General features: G+C 52.7%; 1 protein-coding gene across 3 annotated transcripts in view; it reads left to right on the forward strand.

Moving 5' to 3' along the window:
• Window positions 1-6074: 6074 nt before the first annotated feature.
• The window catches only part of GNB1 (G protein subunit beta 1), a 64965-nt gene continuing 47075 nt past the window's right edge, over window positions 6075-23964 (forward strand). For 2 of the 3 annotated variants that reach the window (XM_031463831.2, XM_031463833.2), the window contains exon 1: window positions 6127-6303. The gene's annotated coding sequence lies outside the window, so the exon portion shown is untranslated. Of the gene's footprint in view, window positions 6304-23964 lie in introns of all 3 variants that reach the window. The other variant, XM_031463832.2, reaches the window with a different exon arrangement.

Here is a 23964-nt window from a genome sequence, read left to right on the forward strand (position 1 = left end):
CCTCCCTCTCACGTGCCTCTCTCTCTCTCTCTCTCCCTCTCTCTCTCTCTCTCTCCCTCTCTCTCTCTCTCTCTCTCTCTCTCTCTATCTCAGGATCTCGGCATTTCTCTTCTCCCAGCACCGGCCCAGCATGCACCCAGGCAGTTTCTGGCAGCTGCTCTCCAGGGCTGGGCGGTGGCTGCCGGGCCTTCTGCAGGCAGCCGGGGAAGCTTCTGTGCAGAACAATCGCAGCCTGCCTGCCAAGGGCGGCGCCCAGGCCCGGAGAGGAAATGGGGCTGGGGGCTGGGCCGGGTGGGAGCACTAGCTGCCCCTAGGGGCACCCTCCATGCCCGCCTGGGAGGCCCTGGAGGCTGCTGCAGGGGTGGGGGCAGAGGAGAACCAGGCCGCCAGAGCCGGCCCAGCCCTGTTCCTCCAGGCTCTGCCCCCCAATATCCGGTTTCAGGACCTAGCAGGCCAGAGGCTGGGGCTGCCTGGACCTTGTGGGCCTTGAACCCAACAACCAACAGAGGCTTTGCTTATAAGTATCTCAGCTGTTGCCCAAATCCTGCTTTTTTTCCCCCGCTGTTTTCTTCCTGTCTAGTAACCTCGTCCTCCTGGTGACAGGATTTGCCTTTGCTCTGGGTCTGCATGTTGTCCAAACAGGGACAGTGGCACCTCCATTCCCTGCCTCCAGGGCCACATGAAATCTGATTGCCTTCCTGGGGTCAAAAGACAGTCATCTCAGAGTCTCTGAAGCACTGTGGCTGCTAAATTGGGGTCCGGGGAAGGGAGGAACCACCAGCCATTTCCCCATCAGGCCACAGCTCAGGGAAGCAGAGCCAAACAGGGAGCCCCAACAGCCTTACTGAACGCCTGGATCCAGCTGTGCCTGAAGCCCAGATGACTGTTCACAGACTCATTCCCTGAGCCAGTAATGGCCTCTTTTCAGATAAGCTAGTTAAGCTTTTGCTGCCTTCTACCAGGAGTCCTGGCTGCCCCAGCTCCCGTGTGTGCATGCTGTGCATCCATGGGTGTAGACATTTCTGGGGATGTATGTGGGGGTTACCTCTCTCCTCTCCCACGGCTGCATCTTTTTTCCTTTGCGAGGTTGGTGTTCTCAACCACAGGTGTCTCACTCCACGAATGACATCGAAAAGCCCCTCGTTTAGGTTAGCTATGGCATCAGGTGGGGCCAGGCCTTCCAGCCCCACAAGTGCAGCCCCAGTTCTGTGCTGAGACCAGATATACCCACCACAAGGAACCCCACAGAGGTGCGAGCTCGCCCAGGAAGGCAGCAGGGGCATTTGTTGGAGCTGATGGTCTGAGCTGCCCCCCAGTCTGAGCTCCACTGGCGTGGCTTCCCCAGGAGTGGCAGGGAGACGCCTGGGCCTTCCCCAGGATGCAGCTGCCCATCCGAGAGCAAGACGCCCACTTCTGTGTTTGCCGCTCCCCCGCAACTTGGCCCCTCCTGATTCCCCACTGACCCCCACATTCTGGGACCCCATTGGTCTGTTCATGCCCAAAGGTGGGTGATGAGGAAGGTCACAGGCTCGAGGGTCAGGTCACGAGATGCATGGTAGGGGCTTGGGAACAAGGGACGAGTCATGCCCTGGGAGAGAGGGGCTGCTTTCACTGCCCAGGAGAAGGGGTCCAGGGAGCCTTCAGGGTCTGTTGGCAGCCAGGGCCAGCAGCCAGCGCCCTCCCCAAGGCCAGTGAGGTGTGTTCTCCCTGCTGCCCCGGCCTCCTGGGTTTGATGCCCGTGAGCTCGTCAGCCAAGCCCACCTTGGGCCTTGACCCTCCCCTGGGCTCTGAGGCCCCCTGCCCCCCGCCACCCATGCGGCTCTCTGCCTGCCCTGGGGTCTGCCTGAGTGTCACCTTCCTACTGGCCAGCCCACAGAGAACTGGCCACCCCGCTCTCCCTGTGGCCCCCGCAGACCTGCTCAGAGTCAGGGCGGAAGTGGGGTCAGGGCCCAGCCTTCCTGGCACCCAGTGGATGCTCCACCCGGTCAGTTCAGCTGAGAGAAGGAACAGGAGCCTCCTCACCACCTGACCCCGTTCTGTCACCAGACACTGCCTCCAGAAGCTCGCAGGAACTAATTAGCGCTGCTTCCAATTTACCTACATTCTGCAACCCCCTCCTCGTCCTCATCCTCTGTCCTCTGGGGCGTGGAGGCAGGGTCAGGGCCCGGCTCACTTACTGGAAGCGAAGCCAGGATGGCCGTGGGGCGGAGAAAGGGACAGGGATCTGCAGGACAGGACAGACGCTGTGGGAGCCGCCCCTGAGGCTCTGAGACCCTAAAAGCCAGGCCTGGAGCAGGGTGGGGGGGCGCCCAGAAGCAGGTCCTGGTCTTGTGCACAGATTGCTTGAAAAATTAAGATTTTCAAAGACCTATTTTCCCGTCAGACCATTTCCTGCTAAGGAGCAGACGGCGCAGGGGCATCTGAATTATGGATTCGCGCTCCCAGACTTTCAGTGAAGGCTGGGCGCTGAGCCGGGCTCTGGGGCCGCCGCCTTTACCTTGGGCCTGGCGGGCCTGGCCCGTGGCTGGATTCAGCTGACCGTGCATGGCTGTGAACTCAGGGCCACCGATCTACAGGGGAAGGGGTGTCCCGGGAATACAGGAACTCATCCTGGCTGGGCACGAGCTCTCCATGAAGGGTCCTGATTTATGCCCCACGGAGGAGGGGGCTGGGTGGTGGTGACTGGCCACTGCAGGAGGCCTGGGCAGAAGGGGTGGACGGTGGGGCAGGGACAGAGGTGTCCCCAGAGCATCCTTCAGACCTTTGAGGTCTCAAGGGCCCTGGCAGGAAGCTGGAAGCTCCTGTGGGTTCCTGAGAGCTGCCCAAGGCCTGGGGCATGTGTCTTTAGGGCCTAAGTGTCCTACTGCCTGGGGGTAGGGGGATGAGGCCTCCCAAGGCTACACAGGGAATCTGGGAGGAAGGTCCCAGGGCCCCCAGTTTCTTCCCTCCTGCCTTCTTTCAACTTTGCCCCTCACACCCAGTCCATAAACACATAAACAGGATTTCAGGCCCTGGCCACAGGGCAAGTTCCAGGGAAGGCCCTGCCACACCCTGCAGACCTATAGATTAACTGGGGGCAACCAGGCTGCACCCCAAATCTCAGACAGCTGGGACAGGAACTGGCCTCGTGTCCTTGTGTGTGGCCTTGCCCTGCAGCCCTGGTGTAACTGGGGACGGGCCTGACCAGGGCGACGGTGGCCTGTGGGGCAGGGGAGCCCTGGACCCACCCTGCCAGCAGTGCTGCTGCCAAGTCAGGCCTGCCCTCAGGTGGGGATGCAGGAGCCCCAGATGGGGGTCCTGAGCGTCCCCCGGTCTCCAGACACCCCACAGCAGCACGGAGTGGTCTCACCCCACTGCCCACTTCCTTGTGCTCCGCAGCGGGCTCTGCCCTCAACCTCCACGTTTCACAATTCCCCCCTCCTTTCCCCCTCCTCCCTCCTTTCTCCCCGCTTTTGCTCCTCCCCACTCCTCTCCCTCCTCATTTCTCCTTTTTCTGGTCCTGCACTTAGGCGGGCATTGAAGTTCAGTTGGCATCAGACCTGCTGGACTCTGAGGAAAGTCTCTGACGCTGAGTCTAGGGCCTCGAGACCTGCGTCTCCAGGTTCACCTGCTGATGCTCAGAAGGCCTGTCCTGCTGGCCTTGTGTCATCTTGAGCAAAGAGCTCCACCTCCTCTTGAGCAGCAGGCAGTCTTGTCCCCATCCCACCCCCTGCCCTTGTCCTGGACATCGGGACCATTCTGTTCTGACCCTCCCTACTCCCCCGCGCCCACCTCTGGTCCTCACGCTGAGTCATGTCCCCATCACTCGGAACACAGATTGTTGCCCGCACCCCTTCTACCCACTCCACACACATTCCCTGGGGACCCACTGGGCACCCCGTGTCCTTCTTGGCGGGTGAGGCAGTGGGCAAAGGTGCCAAAGCCTGGTCTTCAGTGAGAGAGCTGGGCAAGGAGCAAGCAGCCTATATGTGAACTGTGTGAGGTCGGGGGAGCCAGAGCAGCACTGGGCACCAGGGCAGGCGGGGGAGACTGCAGGTGTGACTGAAGGTTATGGGGGACAGACTCCTGGGCAGATGGAGTCACGAGGGCCACAGGCCAGAGTGCAGAATCCAGTGACTGTGGTCCAAGGAGCAGAGAGGAGCCAGAGCACTGGACAGTGAGGGGGACAGAGGGGAGGCATCTGGGGACAATGGGACCTGTCAGTGGTTTTATTTGGCTGACCTTCAGTCCTTGCTCAGTGGAGCAGAGTAGACATCCCCCCTAGGGTCAGTGTTCTTGGAGGGCGGTGGCAAGCATGGGAGACTGGCTACACGGTGGGGGAGTAGTCTGTGTGTGACTGTGTGTGTGTACATACACACGTGTGGTTGCACATGCTCATGCTTAGCTCTGTCTTGCTGACTCCAGTAGCAGCAAGCACACCCAAGGCCCAGATCCTGGCTTCTAAATACCATTCTCCACGGAAAGAAAATAGGGCTCCTTGGAGAAATGGTTGAGTTCAGAGCTGGGGCAGGGAGGGTCTGAGACAAGCCTGGAACTTCCTCTGCCAGGAATTGAGGAGGAGCTCCAAGAATGCTGAGGACAAGTCTGTGAGGCAGGAAGGACCAGTGGGAGCGGGACAGGGAGCACAGCCGCAGAGGAGGTGGGAAGCTGGGCCCATGGAGTGGAGGGCCACCCTAGTCACACACACAGACAGGTACACACACACACACACAGAGACAAATCAGCCACAGCTGGGAACAGGCCGGGGAGGGAGGGGTGACAGGCCCTGCAGGTTGTGGTCCTGGTTTAAGAGCCAGGTGTGCTCTCCTGCTTCTTTTAGCCAATCATGCAGGCCTGGAGGGGGAGGAGCCCCTGGATTTGGTCTGGAAAGGGCAGCACAGGGGGGACTGGGGACAGGGGGCTGAAGTGGTTGCAAGGGGCTGATTAGGGTTGGGGACCGCAAACTCTTGCAGTGAAGAAGTCAATGGCGTGGGGAGTTGTTGGAACTGGGGAGCCCAAAGTCAGATGATGTGGGAGCTGATTGGCGGAGGGTTCCACTCATGGACATCAAGGAGGTTTCTGAGAACACAGGAAACTACAGGCTGCTGACATCTGACCCATCTCGGCCTCCTTCCCCTTCCCCACCTGGGGGTCTGCAATTCTCAGCTGCCTGGCTAACTTAGCCACATTTACAGGGGTGGACCATCTGTCCCTCCTGACACTCTTCCCCACGGTCACACCTTCCACTCAGGTGGACATTCCCTACAGGAGGGCCTTGATCACTGAAGCCACACTCCCTGCAGCTGCCCAGCTCAAAGGAGCCCCAGGGGCATCTCCGAGGACAGGCCCTGGCCCTAGGCTGCAGGGCGTCCTCTCTGCGGGCAGGCAGAAGACAGGCATCCCAGAGGCCGACCGACTTCATCCAGTGCAGGTGTGGGTTAGCCTGGGCTGGGGGTGTGCGTGTGCGGAACCCAGCTGGCAGGCGCGTGTGAGGGGTGCAGAATGCAGATGTGGAGCACGGGATGCAATGCGAGGCTCGAGTGCAAGGCGCCGAATGCGGGGTGCAGAATGTAGATGCGGGGCAAGGGTGCAGGGTACAGGGTGAAATGCAGATGTGGGGCGCAGGGTGCGTTACAGGGCGTGTGTGTCGGGTGCGGAGCGAGTATGCGGGGCTTGTGTACCAAGCGCATGTTCAGGGTGCCTAATGCGGGGTGCACGGTGCAGATGCGGGGCACGGGGTGCGGTGCCAGGCTCCAGCCCTGAGGCCTCCACCCACATCCGCATGGCTGGGAACCAAGTCGGTCGGTAGCAGGCAGGCCCACGACAGCGCAGGGCCCCGCAGACAGGCCCGGGGACGCGGGCACCGAGCGGGTCAGGCCCGGGGGGGTGCTCTCTGGAGCGGGTCTCCGAAGGCGAGGTAAGGCCCCTTTAAGGGGCTCGCGCACGAGCGCGGGGCTGGCGCAGGCATGAAGCGCGCGGGCGTGCGCGCGGGCGTGCCGCGGCTGAGCCCTGCGTGCGCGCGCGCGTGCGCGGTGACGCGGCCGTGGGGTTTCCCGAGGCTGTGGGCAGGGGCCGCCGCGCCCATCCCGATGGCTGGAGGCGTCTAAGGGGCGGACGGAGGCGGCGGCGGGAGCGGGAGCGGGCGCAGGAGCGGGCGCGGGCGCGGGAGTGGAGCGGCCGCCGCGGGACCGACCGGAGCGAGCTTCGCCGGCGCACCTGCCCGCAGCGCCCGCGGAGCGGCCCGAGCGCGACCACCTCCCGGGGCGGCGGCCGAGGCGGCTGAGGCGGCGGGTGCGGGCGCGGCAGGCGGGACGCGGCGTCGAGGTGAGCGCGGCAGCCCCTGGCCCCGAGCCTCGGCCCCTGGCGCCCCCCCCATCCCCGCCGCCACCGGCCGCCCGCCCTGGCCGCCCCGCCCCCACTCTCCCCGCCCCCACCCAGTCTGCGGGCCGCGTCTTCCTGCCCAGCCCGGGTGGGGTCTGCGGGGCCGGGGCGGGGGCGGCGGCCGGGGCCGGGGGGCGCCGGGGGCTGGGCCCGGGCCCGGGTTCCGGTGGGGCCCTGGGCCCTCGTTCCGGGGCCGACCTGGAGCCCCGCGGCCGGTGCCCGGGAGGCTGGCCCGGAGGAGGGGCGCCGGCCGGGAACAAAGGGAGCGGCGGCCCTGCTTCTGCAGCGGGCGGTGGGCGCTCGTCCTTGGCGCCGGCGGGACGCGGTGCGGGAAAAGCGGCGCTTCTGGGGGCCCGGGAGCGAGGCCGCGGCGGGGAAATGGGGAAGCGGCGCGGGGGGCGGACAAAGTGCCGGGGAGCGCGGGCCGGCGCCCGCCTTGTCCGCGGGGCCCGGGCGGGGCAGCCCTGCGGCGGGCCGCTCTCGCCGGCGCCTCCAGCCGCGTGCCGGGCCTGCGGGCGGCGGGCGGGCCGGGGGCCCCGCGCCCCGCGCCGAATGAATGGCTCCGAGGCGGGCCGGCAAGATGGCGCGGTCGCCGCGCTGCCATTGTCGGCCGCCGCCCGCCGCCGCGGGGCTCCGGGTGCGTTTTCCGGAGGCCGGGGGGCGGGGAGCGCGGCGCGGCGGCGCGGGGTCGGGCCCTCCTGGGCCCCGCGGCCGAGCCCTCGGGCGCTTGGAGCCCCTGTGTTTTTCCCTGCGAGTCGGTGTTGGACTCCAGCGGCGTTCACGCGTCGCTCCTGCCCTTTAAATTGCACGGCCGGCTGTCCGAGGCACTGTGAGCTTCATCGGCTCAATTCCGCTATTTGGACTCTTTTCAGTGAGGATTGTGAGCTTCGCTGACTGAAGGAACGCCGCTTTTTGTTTTGGGAAGGGAAGCGGTGGACGTTTACAGTCGAAGAGTACATTGCTGAGTGTCTGCGTAAACGGAGTAGACGTTTAATCCGTAGTTCTGGTTTGGGGAGTGTCTTCATTTTGCTGTCTGGTGACACAGTGATCTCGAACAGTATTTAATGATTAATGCTTATGAGATTGTTAGCTAAGAAAATGTGTAGGTTATTTCCCAAGCTTGGCAAATACATGGGAAGTATTAGCTTTGGAGAAGTTCCTCTCAACCCCAGATACAGGGTGAGGTCTCAAGGCCGTGCTTGTCGGTGAGATTTCTACCTGAGTTCTTTGTTTTCTAATTTGAAGCAGTAGTCTTTTGGGGGGTGGAGGGGTTCTTTATTTCAGAGAAAGGTTTTGGTTTGCATTCTGTTAAGATAGACAGGGTCTGTTCTGGATTCTTCCGGAAGGTACAAATTGCAAAAATAAAGAGCAGGCAGTTCCTTTTTTGCTTTCTCACTAATACTGGGCGTGTGGCGGGGACAAGGCTGATGCCACCAGCATGGAAACAGGTCTGAGACCCTTCAGATGGCAGAGCTGGCTGGTAGCTTTGGCTTTATTTAACTTTCTGACAATAAGAGCAGCCTAGAAACGGAGAGAAACTGGAAGAATTAGAGGCCGGTCCCGTCCGGACTCTGTGGGGGAGGGTTTCCGGCTGCCGTGAGGCTGGACTTCGAGGCTCCTCCGAGACTCCCTCTGTTCCACGGTTCTGGTTTCACAGGCATTGTGCGTGCTACGAGTTTCTCTTAGAAGGTGAGAGTTTAGGAAGCAAAGTTAAGTTTTATGATTGTGCCTGTGGCTCACGCCCAGTTCTCCCTGCTGGGGGCCAGTGTTGGCGCTCCGTTTCCTCTTCTGCTGAAATAGTTCAGGAGTGTGCTTGCAGAGAAATTTGTTCAGCTATGCAGTTTTGAGTCAGAATTGACACTTTCTTAAATGAACACACCCACTAGACAAAACTGTTCCTTCGGTACGGTAATCCAAGTTTACGACTCAACTATATTTCTCTCATCAAGCAGGTACTGAGCAGAGTGTCCTTTAATGATACCTTAATAAAGATTTCTCTTTGTTTGATATCTTGAGTTATTTCTATTTTGGGGGGTGTTGACGTAAGTTTCCTGAGATTTAATTTTAATCTCAAAAGAGATTCAAAAGACTGCCAAAAGGCTGTCATATTTTTTCATGTTTAGAGACTGATTTTAAAGCTTGAATCACCTAGGTCTTAAATTGACCACACCAGAAGAGGACTGATTTTATCAGAGTTAATGAATTCATCGGAGTTTTGTTCTGTTACCTTTTATTTTGCTGAAAATGTCTGTGTCTCTTATCCTTTGGTTTGACTGGAAAAGGTGTGTTTCTGTAAATAGCTTTGAGAAGGATCTTTAGGGTAGCTGTGGACTTATGTACCATCAGTTGCTTTTTTAGCTAAGACTGTCATGAGTAACCGTGATTTTATTTTAGACGTACAGTATTGGCACTTATTATATTTTCGTCATTGGATTGTTTCTCAAGGCCCAGAGGATTTGGCTCATGTTGGTCTCTAAATTGGATTAAGTTCTTACTGACTGCAGACTGTGGCTTTCAGCATTAGTGGATTGGTAATAGATAGTCTCAATTTTATTATCTGGGCCTGACCATATGGTGTGCTATGTTATTTTGAAACCCCTGTTTAGCATAAGTCTAGTGAAGCACTGAACAAAAAGTTTTAGGATCTTTTAACCCAGGTATAAATTTAAACCCAAGTATAAATTCTGATTTCAGATGTGCATTTGTTGATAAGAATGGATAGAGAAGTTGCAAAGAAGGCAGTTCAGTTACATGTTTGGTTTAATGAACATAGAATGAGGGGTTAAAAACAAATTTAAGTTGAAACTGAGGTCAGAGAAATAATTTATAAAACTGAATGTGGACCATTACTGGAAGAAGGAAACAGTCCAAATATATGTGGGAGTCTGGATATGTATTGAGTAACTCACATCACACTGACTATTTTGGAAAAAGAATGGAGTACTTCTCTTTCGAGCTGTGAGTGTCGGTCCAGAGCTCTCATTTAAGAAATACAGCTGTCTGCAGACACTGAACTGGTCAGTGGCTTACTGGAGAGCTAAAGGCTTTTAAGACCTTTCAGCCCTCCTGTTCTTGTGGCCATGCCTGCTGTTAGGTGCCACAGTAATGGATGGGAATCACTGCTGACTTCCAGTGGTGGAAAAGCTTCCCGTTGTATAGAGCGTTGTTGCTTTTTTTTTTTTTTTTTTCCTTTGCTTTCCTAGTTAGTATTCCCTTATTTGACTGAAGGTTCTGGGAAGAAGCCATTTCTGAAAACTTGCTGATAAACCGAATCAAGATTATCTAAGGTAATAATTCTGAAGAGATTGTTCGGTTGAGTCTATATTGCCATTAATAATGATTTAATAATTAGCTGCTCCAGGCTTAATAATGTGTTTTTTCAAGGGAGAAAAGATGGTATTTATTCTCCAGCCTGTCAGGATCAGACTACTAAGGGGATGGTTGAACGTATTCTTGTTCACTTGTGGGAAGTTGTGGCTGCGTACGTGCATGTCTCCTGACTGTCTGGTAACAGCTGTAAGATGTACTCCCGATGAGGATTGCACACTGACTTGACTACCTGTCCAAGCGTTGTAGTTGGTAAAACTTTAAAAAATTCTGGACATTTTCTAATGACATGAGAGTGTTCAAACTTCAATAATAGGTATCCAAAAAAATGGTCATAGGAACTTTAAGACAATCCCTAAATTTTAGGGAGGGAGAGAAATTCACTCATTTCTTAAAGCGCTGAGTTAGAACCTAGTTCTGTAACTTAACCTGCTAGTTTGGATGTGGCTTTTGACTTCTCTGTGTCTGTCTCCTTGTGTGTAAGACGGACATCTAGACCCTCCTTCCCAGGGTGGTCGTGCGTTAGCACCTGCGTGGTGGAAGCCCGTGGAATGGCGCCTGGCCGGCGGTGCACTGTGCAGAGACCACCGTTTCTACTGCTGGTGGCCTTGCTTTGTAGCAATCTTTTTAACTGCGATAATGGTGAGTTATGGTATAAGAAAATAGTTAATTGAGATACTTGATTTTCCTGTCTTCTGATTGGTCCAGAGGAAGATGAATTTAGGGTGTGGAACATGTATCAGCTGTCTTTGCAAGTCCCCTTCACTTTGATTTACTGTCTTCCTCCCAAGTCGCCTCTCACACTCCTTCTCGAAAAGCTTTCTGTTCTTTCAATTAAATACGCTTGCTGCGCAGTATCACGTTAGTTTCAGGTGTGCTACGTAGTGCTTTGGCGTTTGCGTACAGTATGAAATGATCACGATGTGTCTGGTGACCATCTGTCCCTTGCAGGATTATTACAGTGTTCCTGCCCGTGTTCCTGTGCTGTGTGTTAGATCCCCGTGACTTGCAGGGAATAAATGTAACTGAGGTTTGTACCTCTTAATCCCCTTCCCCTATTTCGCTCCCCCTCCTCTCCTGGCTACCACCAGTTATCCGAATCTGTTTTCGTTTAGTTTGAAAGGCTTTCTTCATAGGGTAATTTTGATCCTATAATTCATTTTGAAACTGGTAAAATTACTGTTTATTTTTTAAAGATCTCACTCCACTCCCTTTATGCTGCTGAATTAACTTTGGATTTCTCAAAACTTTTTGGCATCCCTTAATTTGACAACTAGTGACAATAATAATGAAGTAGTTTTCATACATTTTCAAAAATACGGTAACTGGAAATTTGTTTAACTAGTGCTTATGCAGCAGCTTCTCTGCCAGCTGCTGAGTCTGCACGTTGCTGTAGGGTGGGTGTGGTCCAGGGCCTTACTCTCTAGTTTACTAGGGAGCCTGGCTTGCACTTTGCATACAAAGTGGACAACAAGGGTGGTGGATCATGGGGCAGCTAACTAGTTTTAGGGTTTAGTGAGAGCGTCCTTGGGCAAGTGTTTGTTTTGAGACAGGATCCTTTAGTTGGATGGAGCCCACCTGGCACACAGGTGGTGTGTAGAGGGGAAGGAAAGAATGTTCCAGGCTGAGGAGATGGTGTGTATGTTTTTTCATGCAGCCAGTTAGCCGCCTTCACCCACTGTGTCTGCAGCATCCAGCACAGTGCAGTGCAAGCTAGGTACTCAGTAGTTGTCTGTTGAATGAATGAGAGCAGGTCATCCAAGGACGGAAGTTCAGAGGGCTGGAGAGTGGTGAGAGCGGGACATGGAGAGGTCAGAGCCTCCTAAGGCATTTGTGGTTTTACCTTGAGGGCTCTAGGAAGCCTTGGAAGGGTTTTAAGGAGTTTGAGCTGATGAAAATCGTCACTTGGTACTTAAAAAATGGAGCATGCTCAGAGGAGGGAGGAAGACTATGGTCAGAGATTCTAGATAGGAAGCTGTGTGGAGAGGAAGAGGGTCTGGACCAGAGTGGAGAAACTGGGAGCTGGTGATGGAGGCAACTTGAGGACTGAATGGAAGGTAAGAAAGGGGTGAGTGAGCGCAGGCTTCTATCCTGGACATCTCAGGAGCTGTTCTGCATTTATTAAAATGAGCCCCTTGGGTCGAGGACCCCAGTAGTGCTCCCACCTTCTGCGTTGGAACACACAGCCTTTTCTTTCTATCCCTTCTCCCTGCAGAGCTCTTCTCCTGGAGGTTTGTTTGCACCTTTCACTCCCTCCATTCCAGTCTTTGTTCTGACATCCCCTCCTCGGAGGGCGTTCTCCACTCTCTCAGTCTCTGCAGTCTTCCCTTGCCCTGTCTCCGCAGCCTTTATGTTTATCTGCCTCTGGATCTAAGCTCCACATTTGGTTTGATACAGTGTTACCAGTCTTTGAAACAGCATTTGTGGAATTAGTGACTTTTGTACATGTGAATGCGGAGCCCTGGAGGAGCCATCTGGGTAAGTTTTCAGTGTTTAGGTGGTGGTGGCTGAAGTCTTGGGTGTCCAGTCACTTAGAGTGAAGGGTCTCAAGAGTGTGGCTGGTGGGCTCCGGGTACCGTCAGGTCCGGGCATTGCACTCGCACTAGTTGACATTTGCGCCGATGAAGGCGGTGGTGGGTGACTGCTGGCTCTGTAGCGCAGATCAGGGCCGCGGTACCAAGCCAGCTGTAGCGGTGATTGTAGTCATAGTGTCTTCACCACTGTGAGCTTGTGGTTTACAAAAAATACGGTTTAATCTAATGTCCCTGGTGAAGCAATAAAAATTAATTTTATTAAACTTACACCCCGAGTACCCATCTTCTTCTTGGTCTGTGTGACAAAGTGGGAAGTGGGCATAAGGCACTGATGCGCCCGGCGTCAGTGCGGTCCCCGCATGAGTGGCAGTGTGCTTGTTTGAAATGAAGAGCTGCTGACAGAAAATGGTGGCTGTTGAGACAGGGGCATTTGGCAGGTATTTTCTTAAAAACGAAGTGAACCAGATACTTCAAGGACAGTACCTGACAGTGTTGTTGGCAGTGATAAAATTTGAGCTTCAAATGGAAATCAGGATTTTGGAAAACTTGATTCTGATACTAGGAGCTTGACAGCTTCCTAGTACTTAAAGATAGGTGGTGACACTAGTGAAATGTTCCTTTTTTTAATGTTATAAGTAAAATGTGTCAGCATTTGGAAGACCAGCTTAACTCAGTGAACTGATATTTTCCAAATGCCCTGTGCTCAGCTCTTCTACCTCCCGGACGGACGGGACGCGTGAAAGATCCAGTCAAAGCGCGGGGTGGAGTGAAGGAGCCCCAGAGTGTGACGTTAGCCGTGGAAGCGTTAATTGGCGTGGTTCAGATGCCACTCAGAATTGCTCTTTAAGAAACTTGCCCAAAACAAAACAAAAAAAAGAAGCTTGCCGCTTGTCAAGTTTTATGTAGTATCAAAGAAGACAGTCTATGCTTATTTGAAAATCAAGTATTCCTCCCTTTTCTAACTCCACATCTGTGTCAGGCTGAGTATTTATCTCCAACCAAAACAAGATCCCGCACCAGACTGAGTGCGGAAGCAGGTGAGAATCCAGCTCTCACCTCCTGAAGCAGACGTTGAAGAGGTGTGCTGAAGCTCATAAAGCTGCTGTTCTTTCACCAAATTATTTTTCTAGTTATTTTTTATTAAAAAAAAACTGCTTACAATAACATGTAATGGGAGTATTAAAGTTTTTTACATGCCTCTTTCAATTTCTAGCGTAGTAAGTGTGTGTAGACAGAACCCACATAAGCAGAAACCCATGGGTCCTCAGTGGTTGGGAATGTGAAGGGAGCCTGAGACCAAGGCTCTTGGCAGCAGTGATCGGAGAGCAGTGTGGTAGTCAGAGCAGCAGGGGCTCATTGAGGGCCTTGGCCCCAGGGGCCTGTGAGGACCAGAGAGGCCCTCCCCTGGAGGCAGGTGCTCTGTCCTGATGTGTCCTTATAGGTGTAGCAGCATCATAGGTGTAGGGTTTTGCCTTTACCTGGAGAGAAGAACCCAGAGATTCTCTAAAGGTCGAAGACCCATTGGCGTAGCTTGGGTGTTGAGGGACGGGCAGAGAAAGAGAGCCTCATAAAGGAGTGGTCAGATGTCAGGACATGAGGGTGGCGTTGGCGCCTAAGAGTCTGAGAGGGGAAGCAATGGCCAGAGAAGCAAATCTGGCCGAGCATGAGTAGACCGAGGGGTTAACGGTCAGGGCTGGTGAGAGGCCATGGGCTGAGGGGAGGCCCTGAAAGAAGGATGGAGAGCAGTGGGGTGGAAGGAGGGCTTTGTTCTGCCTGGACTTTAGATGGAGTCGCTTGAGCATTGTCAGGTGCTGCGGGAAAGGAGCACTTGTAAGGGTCGACGGCAGGGGTATCAATAAAATGCTTATTCCAGGAGCGGCTGTGTTGGGGCAGTGATGAGACGCCAGTCCTGCCCTGGTGAGAGGAGCATCATCTGTTGGATGGTGGGAGAGGCTATGCTGAAAAAGAAGTCAGGGCAGGGCCAGAGAAATTCCTGGGATTTCATTTTAAAAAGTGTGGTGGAAACATTGGAGCAGGAGCAGGGGGAGGTGAGAGGATGGACAGGGAGAAGCCCCGAGACAGGATGTGCTTGGAGCTGAAATAAGAGATGCTGGGAAGCTGACAGTGGTCTCCACTTGGCATGGACGGGCATGTGTAGACAGTATGTTGGGAGAGCTACTTTAAGATCTCCCTGTGAAACAGATTCCTTCAGACCTCGGCCCTCTGGTCCCCCACCTGCGGTTCAGCTCCCTTGCCAGTAGGTGCACTTGCGTTTTGCAAGGCGATGAACCCGAGCTGTTAGCCCGGGCTTGTTGGCTGCCTGCTGTGCCAGGACTTCATGGTATTGCAGTTTGAGCCTCGCGCCAGCTCCTAGCAGGTGCTGTGAGCAGCCCCATTTCCCAGATGCCTCAACCTACTGGGAGGTGGTAAAGTAGTTGGCCAGAGTCCTAGCCAGGAATCCGCGGAAGCCGTGTTTGAATTGAAGTTGTCTGCCTCCAGAGCCTGTGGACCATCCAGCAGGAGCTCGCCTCCCTGCACTTTTGTCTCAGAAGACTCCTGTGTCTGCGTCCGCCTCCTTCATGTATGATTGAAGGGAAGATTCTTCCACTGGAGAACATTTTACCAACAGCTTTATCTTTATAGTTTCTTCTTCTGGGGCTTCTTCTAGTCTACCTTCAGACATGACTAATAGGTCTTATGTAACTCAGTCCCCCAGTTAATCTTGGTATCTTTTCCAGCCACTATTCTTATTTTTCTCTTTTTAAAATTAAACTCCCTTGGGGGGAGGGGGAGGGTATTGCTCAGTGGTAGAGCGTGCGCTCGGCGTGCACAAGGTCCTGAGTTCAATCCTCAGTACCTCCATACAAATAAATAAATAAATAAACCTAATTACCTCCTTCCAGCAAAAAAAATAAAACAAATTAAACTCCCTGGGAACAGCACCGTTTTCATGGCCTCACTCAGGTCCTTGTCTGTCCTGTCTGCACTGCTTGGGCACCTTGTTCTGTCCCCCTAAGCTTCCCCACCGTCGTCTTTATAAAGATGTCCTTATCTGTAAGTCTATTTAATTGTCTCAGTTTTTATCTTTAGTCTTTGTATTTTAGCAAAAGAAATGTTTAATTGTTGATTGTAGAAAATTAGGAATATGAAAATGGGGGAAAATCTGTAATTTACCTGTTAGGAAATAACCATGCAAGATTGTTGTATTTTCATTTAGTCTTATTGCTCATGCATGTGTGTTCAGAGATCCCCCCCCCAGATTGGAGATCAAACTGTATATGTGGATTTTTAAATCCTAGTTTTTCTACCTTGTCACATGTTATGTGTGTTTCTGGAGGACATCTTTGGAAACATGATTAGTAACCACATAACCATCAATCACCCATGTGCCAGACATCCGGCTCTGCCGAGTCTTGAGCTGTGAGGCCATGAGCAAGTTATTTCTATCCGTTTTCCCACCTCCTAGGGCTCTGGAGGCGGCGCAGACGGAATGCTCGCCCTCAGGCTTAGCAGGCCCAGCGCTCCTCCTCCTCCGTGCTGCCCAGCTCTTACTCCCGCCTGTGGTGCTGTCTCCCTTTTCAGGGCTCCTGCTTGGCTCTGGGATGTTACTCTTAGTGTCCTGGGGCTGACTGGGCGGCTTAGAACAATAGCAGCTCTGGAGGCCGAAGTCTGAGTGAAGGTGTGGGAAGGGTGGCTCCCTCTGGTGCCTCTTTCTGGCTTGTGGTTGCTGGCCATCCAGTTTCTGCCTCTGTCTGAACATGGCCTTCTCTCTGTCTCTGCTCCTGTAGGGACACTGGCCATTGGATCAGGGCCTAATCCAGTCTGGCCTCATTTTGAGTTAAAGCCCATTATACCTGTAAAGACCTTTTTTCCAAATAAAGTCACAGTTGCGGGTTCCAGGTGGACAAGAACACTTGGGGGCACTTTTGGAACCACTGCACTTACCTGGGGCGTCATCGTTGGCCCTGTTCTCCTTGTGTTCTTACTTCCACATCCCCCCTGTCTTTCCTTCCCTTCCTGGCCGAGCTTGTGAAAAGAAGTCTCAGTTGGGAACTTAAATAGAAAGGGAAAACGTCTTACCAGGATTCTGCGTGTCTCACAGAACCACAGTCCGGGAGTGGAGTTGGACGTTTCAGGTCAGTGTGGGGTCAGAGGCCGGAAAAGCCGTTCGAATCTCTGTCTGTCTCGTTTCCATGCCCCGTGCCTGTAGGTGCCCCTGCCTCCGCCTGCAGGTGAAAGGCTCTCTGAGACATCGCTCTTCTCTGCTTGCAGCATATCCTGCCTCCGCGCTGAGCTCCGTTGACCGCCGCCTCGTTGAGAAGCACTCTTCTCTCGGTTCCCAGCCCTCCTCCTGCCCTTCTGCTTGTCTGTCCTGGTCTCCTTCCAGGGCTCCTCTTGGCTGGCCCTGCGTGCCCTCAGCTGTCTGGTGCTTCTCTGTCTTGAGTCCAGGACTCTCTGTTCTTGGCCTCTCCTTAGGTGAGCACGTCTGTTCCTGTCTGTTGTTTGTTTTAAATGCTGTTTACTGAGAGTTTTGATGACTCTCAGATTTCTCTCTCTGCCCCGGCTTTTCTGACCTCCAGACTTGTCTGCTCACCTGTCCACCTGGCATCTTCCTCCCGCTGCTTTCATTGCTGAGTCCTTCATCCTTCAGGTCTCAGCCTTGAGTGTCACCTCAGAGAGGCTTTTTCTGGTCACCGCTGTCTCCTTGATCACATTGATGGACCGTAGTTACTGCCCTCAGGGCCTTCCCCTCGAGTTATAGTTGTGGAGCTGTGAGGCCAGCCCCTGACTCCCTGAAGCAGCACAGGCAGGAAGCAGAGGGCGCAGCAGCCGGGCTGTTTTGGGGGCAGGGTTAGTTCTTGAGCCTGACTGAGTTAGGGCCCCTGAAAGTGTCCATCTCCAAACCTGGGACTCTGCTTAACAAAATGCCCCAGTGAACTTGGTGTACAGTCAGGTTTGGTGATGGTGGCCTGTGAAACCACTTAATGAGAACCTGAGTGTCTAGGCAGTTTCCTGAAGACACATAGGAGGGTTATGGGAAAGGCCTGAGATTGCATAACTGCTGATGGGGTGTGGGTTTGGGGGTGACTGCTGCAGAACCAGAGATGAGAAGGGGGCGGGCAGGGCACTTTTCCTGGGAATCGATGGACTCGAGAGCAGGGAGGACCTGGGTGCCTGATACTGATTGGCAAGGCATTTAAAATGTGCTTTTTGAATCAGTAAGGGACCATCATGTCTTCTTTACGTTTTCTTAAAATGGAACTGACCGCACACATTGCCCATAATTTAAAACTTGACGTCTTCAGAAAGATGCTAAGCCGCTGAGTAGCGGCTGCACTTCAGCCGTGGAAGAAGAGCTTTAAAACAGCCGCTCTTCTAGTCTAAACATTTGTTCTCAGATTTAGATGATGCCGGCTCTGAAAAATAAAAGCCAAGAGTGAGAACTCTGACTTTAACTTGTATCCTTCAGCTAAAAAAAAAAAAGTCAGCCTGACCCTGTGCAGGGTATCTCTCTTGCTGGGTAACAAACTACCTCCAGGTGTGATGACAGAGCAGTGGCTGTGTGCTCACCACCATCAGTCAGGGCAGGAGAGCTCGCTCCACGCTGGGTGGTGGTGGCTGCGCTCACGCCTGCTTTACAGTCAGTCGGCGTGTGGGCTGGTCTGACTTCTGGGACGGCCTCGCCTGCGTGGCCTCTGGCCAGGGGCACCTCTGTCCTCCATGTGGCCTCTCCAGCAGGCTGGCTCAGGCCTCCGGGGTAACGGTCCAAAAGGGCAGGGGCAGAAGTGGCTCGGCTCCCTGAGACCTTTCTGGGAAGTCACACGGCGTCACCTTTGCTACATTCTGGTGGTCCAGGCAAGCTACAAGGCCCAGACAGACTGGAGCGAGAGAGTAGACTGGCTCTTACAGGAGGAGCTGCCCAAGTCTGTGGCCATTTTTTCAATCTGTCACAGACTTCTCTGTAACATGAGATTGAAAGTTGCCTGCTTTAGCGTGCGCAGCTCATACTGACACTTCTGTGGAATGAGTCCCATCGATTTATTGAACAGACGTTTTCTGCATACTTAGCTTTCCGCAGGGTGCTGCGTGGTGACAAGCAAGTACTAGGAGATCGCGTGCAATCTTCATTCTTCCGGGGGGCGCTGTGAAATGGTGGATTACCGAGTTTCAGGTGTAGGGCGAGGGCGGTGAGGTACTGAGTGGAAAGAGGGCACCTGGTTTAGGTTAGCTGGGGGAGGCCATTCAGAGCAGATGTCACCTGAAGGGTGAGCCAGAGCCCGGTGGGTGAAGAGCCTGCGCCCTCCAGGTGCAGAGAATAGCGATTGCCAGGGCCCCAGGGTGGGGAGGGGCCAGGCTAGCTGAAGCTTCATGGCTGGATCAGAGCCAGAGAAGCCAGGGTTGGAGAGGAAGACAGCCCTGATCACCCCACCCAGTTTCCCAGGACAGTGGCAGTTTCCCCCTGGAGAGCCGAGGTGTCTGGCCAGTGCCCTCTTTGACTGTCAGGAGTGCCCTGGGGTGGACTGAGCCTCCCATGGTTGCCCTGCCGTGGAGGAAGGCTTGGGTTTTTCCCTTGGGGCAGTGGGAGGTAAGTCAGTGAACACTGAAGCAAGAAATGACAAGACGTGAATTTTAAAAGCTTGTTCAGGTTGCTGAATGAAGACTGGATATTTGGAAGGGGGAGAGACAAAGATCATGTAAAGGAGACTTGATGAGAAACAATATGGCTTGGCTACAGATATGGGGGCTGAGGAGATGGAAATAAGTGGGGAGATGCGGATCTGCTCGGGGACAGAGCAGCCAGGGTGCTGATGGAGGACGGATGAGAAGGAGTCGAGGGTGAGTCTTAAGTGCTTGCTTTGCAAACTTAGGGCACAGTGATGTCCAGCACTAAGATGAGGACAGAGAGTGGCCAGGTTTATTGCCTGTCCAGTGGGGACGAGAGCCACACTAGGGACATTTGAAGTCCAGAGTGGACATAGGAAACAAAGTGCAAGCGTTGGCTCGTAGGTGTGTTGACCTGGAGTCAGTCTGGAAGTCAGAGGTAGTATTTCAGTTCTTTAGATTTATTTGTTTTCATTTACTTATTTTTTAATGAAGGTACTGGGTGGGGATAGAACCCACAGTAAGCATGTGCTCTCCCACTGAGCTATCCCTCCCCCGTATTTCAGTTCTGTGAAAGGGTGCTGTCACCTGTGCATGGGAGGTAGGAGCGGGGCTGGGATGCCCAGCCACCAGAGCTCTGAAAGAGGGAGGGCGCAGCAGCCCTGGAGAGGGAGGGAGGGCGGGGAACCCACTGCACGGAGCGCTGCTGAGGGGTCCCTCCGACTTCAGGGCTGCAGGTACCAGGTGCCATGGTGGGGAGCAAAAGCCAGACTGTGGTGAGTTGAACCAGGGGTTAAGGAAGGGGAGACCACCTGTGTAGATGTGGCTTCAACAAGCTTTGCTGTGGGGGAAGGTGAAGGAAACGGCTCAGTAGTTGGTGGCTGATGTGGGAAGAGTGGAGAGTTCTGTTTTGAAATAGGGAGATCCTAAACCAAATGTTTGTTTGGGTCTCGGAACGTGACTGGATGAAGTCCTCTGGGGTCTTGTTAGAACCTAATTCTGGCGGCAGGACGAGCGAGTGAGCTCTTCTACCCACTCCCAGGCCGTCTGGACCACACTCTGAGAAGCCAGCTAGTAGAGGAAATTGATGTGGTAGCAGAAGACTTAAAGCCTTAAGAAAAGCTCAGGGGAGTCTTACCTATCTTTGTACCCACAGACCGGTCTTGTCACTGGTGCCAGCCGTTTGGACTGGCCCTTCGTTTCATTGGTCCCTTGGCCTTGCAGTTTGTCCCAAGTGGTACGCTGCTCTCCTCAGGTGAGCAAGTTAGATGCCGCGTGGGGCATGGGGTAGACCTAGCTCCGTTAAGTCTCATGAGGCTAAACAGCAGTTTGAATTAGCATACAGTTTAATTTGTTCTATATTTGAAAAATGGGTTGAATTAACTTACAGCAGCTGATACGTTATTGTCATTTCAGCAACTCTCCTGTACATAACAGTCTACTGAAAGTGCCTGCTGAGGGGAGGGTATAGCTGAGTTCTAGAGTGCACACTTAGCATGCACAAGGTCCTGGGTTGAAGCCCCGTACCTCCATTAAAAGTGAATGAATGAATGAACAAGCCTAATTACCTCCCCCCAACCAAAAAAAAGGGCCTGTTAAGCTCAGAATTTTAAGGTTTGGAAGCGACACGGCGAGGTCAAGAAAGATGGCTTTGATTGGGAGGGGGAGGAATTTGATGCCAAACAAAAGATTGTCTTTTTTCATCTAAGGCATATAAAGAAGCAGCATTACAAGCAGGTGCAGGCTAATGTGACAAATTGATATATATAAGTAGCTCTGAAGCTTTGCAGAAACTGGCCTATTATAAAATCAGAGATGTTCTTGGGGGAGAAAGTTTGAGGGTAATTGGGTCATTTGGAAGAAGAGGCAGAAAGGAGGAAGCAGGTGCATGATGAACAACTGGCTAGACGTGCCAGCTCCTCTCACTGTCACCCTTGTCTTTCCTGAGTTGTTCCTGTGGCTGAGGTTCGCGGGGGAGGAAGCAGGGGTGAGAAGAAGGCTCCGGCTCCAGGTGCGCCTCCTGTGACCTGGTCCTGCCTTGGAGATACCCGGGGCGGGGAACCAGCGCCACAGTCCTCGCCTGCAGTTAAGCGCTTTGTGCTGAGTGCTCAGCTGAAATAGACTTTATGGTTGCTTTATAGTGAAATTCTGTTTTTAGTGTTACTACCGAAGTCAATAATTCGAGTCATGTGTCTTAAGTAATGAGTGGTCAGAAAAGTCAAAGAGCAGAGCGGTTCACGACAGAAGAGCATGGGTCTTACTGAAAGCTTGCTTTTTTTGTAAATACTGACTCCTTTATAGAAACTAACTTTACAAATAATTTTTTTTGAGTTTTTAAGCAGATAGACCAATGCCATTTTTTTAGTGGTTGTTAGGCCTAAAACTTCTTTTTCATGAAGAGAAAATATGTTTGTCAGCTCTAAGACCCACATGGAGAAGGCGTTATTGAAGAGACAGAAGAGGACTCGGCAGACATGGGTACAGAGCTTGCGTGCGCTTTTCCCACACGCATGCGCTGGAGTATTCCTTAAATGGCATTTAATTTGGAGGGACACATATTTGAGAGGAGTTGGTTCTGTGAAAGAAAGATGGGGGGGGGAGTATTCTATGAGCTATAAACAGAAAAGTTCTCTGAAGCACGCAGGTAGAGCAGAGCAGTCTGGGTGGCCGTCTAGACGTTTATGGGAACGTGGTTCACGACCAGTGCAGCGCTGCAGGTCAGCAGGAACGGATGACTTTGACGTGAAAGGTGGTGGGTCAGCTTGCCGTCTGTTGGGAAAAATAAAGTTGAAAACTGCGTTCCATGGCACATAGAGACTCTGGGTGGATTAAAGATTTAAGAGTAAAAATTAAAACATGGAAGTGTTCGAAAAATATTGCGGAAAAGACTTAATAACCTTTGAGGTGAGGTGTATGGGGAAAGGGTTTCTTAGTGTGACACTGAGGGTAAAAGCATAAAAAGAGGATCTGCTTGAATACTCAGAACACAGCTATAGCAAAAGACATTGGATAGAGGGCCTTTGAACTATAGTTCAAAGGCAAGCAAATTGGAGAAAATACTGGAAATAAATCTATTATAAGGGTTAATATCCTTGATACAAAGGGAACATTTCCAAAATAAATTGTTCAGCAATTTTATTTTTAGAGATTTATTCATAGGAAAAATGTAAGAATACTTATTACAACATTAGTTATAAAAACAAAATATTAAAAAAAGTGTCAGAAACCTTCACTTAACAGTTTCTGGTAAGAAAAAGCAAAAAATTGTTATTAACTGCTAGAATATAAGTTTCATGAGGGCAGAGTTTTTTTTTAAGTATACATACATACAGGTAATTTTTATTTAAACATAAATGGCATTACGCCATTACACTCTATGTACTTTTACATGTCTTAACGCATTTTGAATGTATTTCCAGAGGACAGAGACCTTTGTCTTTTATTCCCTGATATCCTCTAACAGTGCCTGGAACATAGTACACCTCAAAAAATATTTGTGGAATGAATGAACGAATGAAACTAAATACCCATTAGTAGGGGTCGGTCACATGAAGGGACGCAGAATACTCCGCAGCGGTTTAAAGGCTGTAAGTGGCTCTTCTTCACGGTCCTGAGACGAATGCCGCGCAGTAAGTGGAAGTGGCGGGAGAAGACGTTTCAGAGCACGTGTAGGTGGGGAAGTGGTGGTGTTTGAGTTGCGTCTGGCAGTTCTGCACCTCTGTACCAGGTAGTCCGGAGGAAATAGGTGCCCCTGTTCACCCCGCGAGACGGGAGTTACTTCTTGAGGGCATATAGGGGCAGGGAGCATGATGCAGTGAGATAACGTCTTACCTGCATTTTTTGTGGAAAATTTACCAAGAATATGAGAGTTAGGAAAAGGGTATTTTCATTTTGGAAGAAATATAAAAGCACATTATGTTTGAAAGTATCAGGAGCTCTCTCAAAGCCAGTGTGACTGAAATGAGCGTATTATCGGAATTCCATAGTTCCAGTTTCCCTCTTTTTAAACTGAGGTGTGATTGATGAAGGTTGCCCGTGAGGGAGAAGACTTTCGGTGGCGCTGTGTCTGCTCCTCCATAGCGTCTTAGGTTTTCATGTTTCTCCTGCTTCCTTTGACTAGTTCTCATATTAGAGTACATGCTGTTGTTACCAACATAACAGCTATGATCTACTGATCTTACCGACAGTACTTTTCAGTAACGTTAGGTAGTAACACTTCAGGAAATCAGTACTGGGCATCTGGCAAAACTGAAGACCGTGAGAAATTTGGTTGGTTGGGCTCACTGTGCCTGACTCGGAGCCATGTGAAGGAGGGGAGACGCAGCACACATGTAGCAACCTCTGCAAGGTGACAGAAGGGACAGAGGACGCGGGGCGGTCTTTGGCCGAAATGAAGCCTTGTGGCTGATAACGTACATTGTAAGAGGCAGAATTCCACTTAAGGGATAAAGCTGTGGGGGGAGATACTTTGTATAATGGATTTTTCAAAATTGATGGACAAGATTACTTAGTTTAATGTAAAGGTGCAAAAGCTCTTCTCCTGGAGTGAGGAGCGCCAGGAGTCTCCTAAGTGAAACCAAGCAGGAGCAGCCTGGGGAGGGGGAAGCAGCTCGCGCTGGAGTTGGGGTCAGCTGCTGGGTCGGAGGCTGAGATGTGCAGGGTGTTCCAGGGTCAGGGTTGCTGAGGTTCCTCGACCCCCGCTGTGTGCCAGGCACTGCGCTACGCGCCGGAGGTTGGCAGCCACGGCCTGCCGTCTCTTCTTGTGTATGCCACGAGCTAAGAATGGCTTTTACAGTTTAAGATGGTTGAAAATCAAAAGAAGAATCCTCAGTGGCCTGGGTGAGTAATCAGTCCAAGGCTCAGGTTTGTGCCTGTAGACAGCTTACCTGAGTGCCCGTCTGTCCCTTGGCCTCTCGGCTGTGACAGGAAAGTCAGCACCAGACTGACGGCGTCTGCTGCCCGGGCCTCTGCTCTGAGCTCTTGGCCACGTGGTGCCTTCTGACCCCTCACCAGTAGAGAACCGGCTTTCCTGAGGTCGCATCTGGGACCCAGACCACCTTTCTGATCCCCAGTCCTCTGGCTTTCATCGCTGTGCTCACGGTCTCCACAGAGAAACTGCTGTGTGTCTTGCTTTTAAGAC

This window comes from Camelus dromedarius, chromosome 14, assembly GCF_036321535.1.
Source record: "Camelus dromedarius isolate mCamDro1 chromosome 14, mCamDro1.pat, whole genome shotgun sequence".
Classification (NCBI taxonomy): domain Eukaryota; kingdom Metazoa; phylum Chordata; class Mammalia; order Artiodactyla; family Camelidae; genus Camelus; species Camelus dromedarius.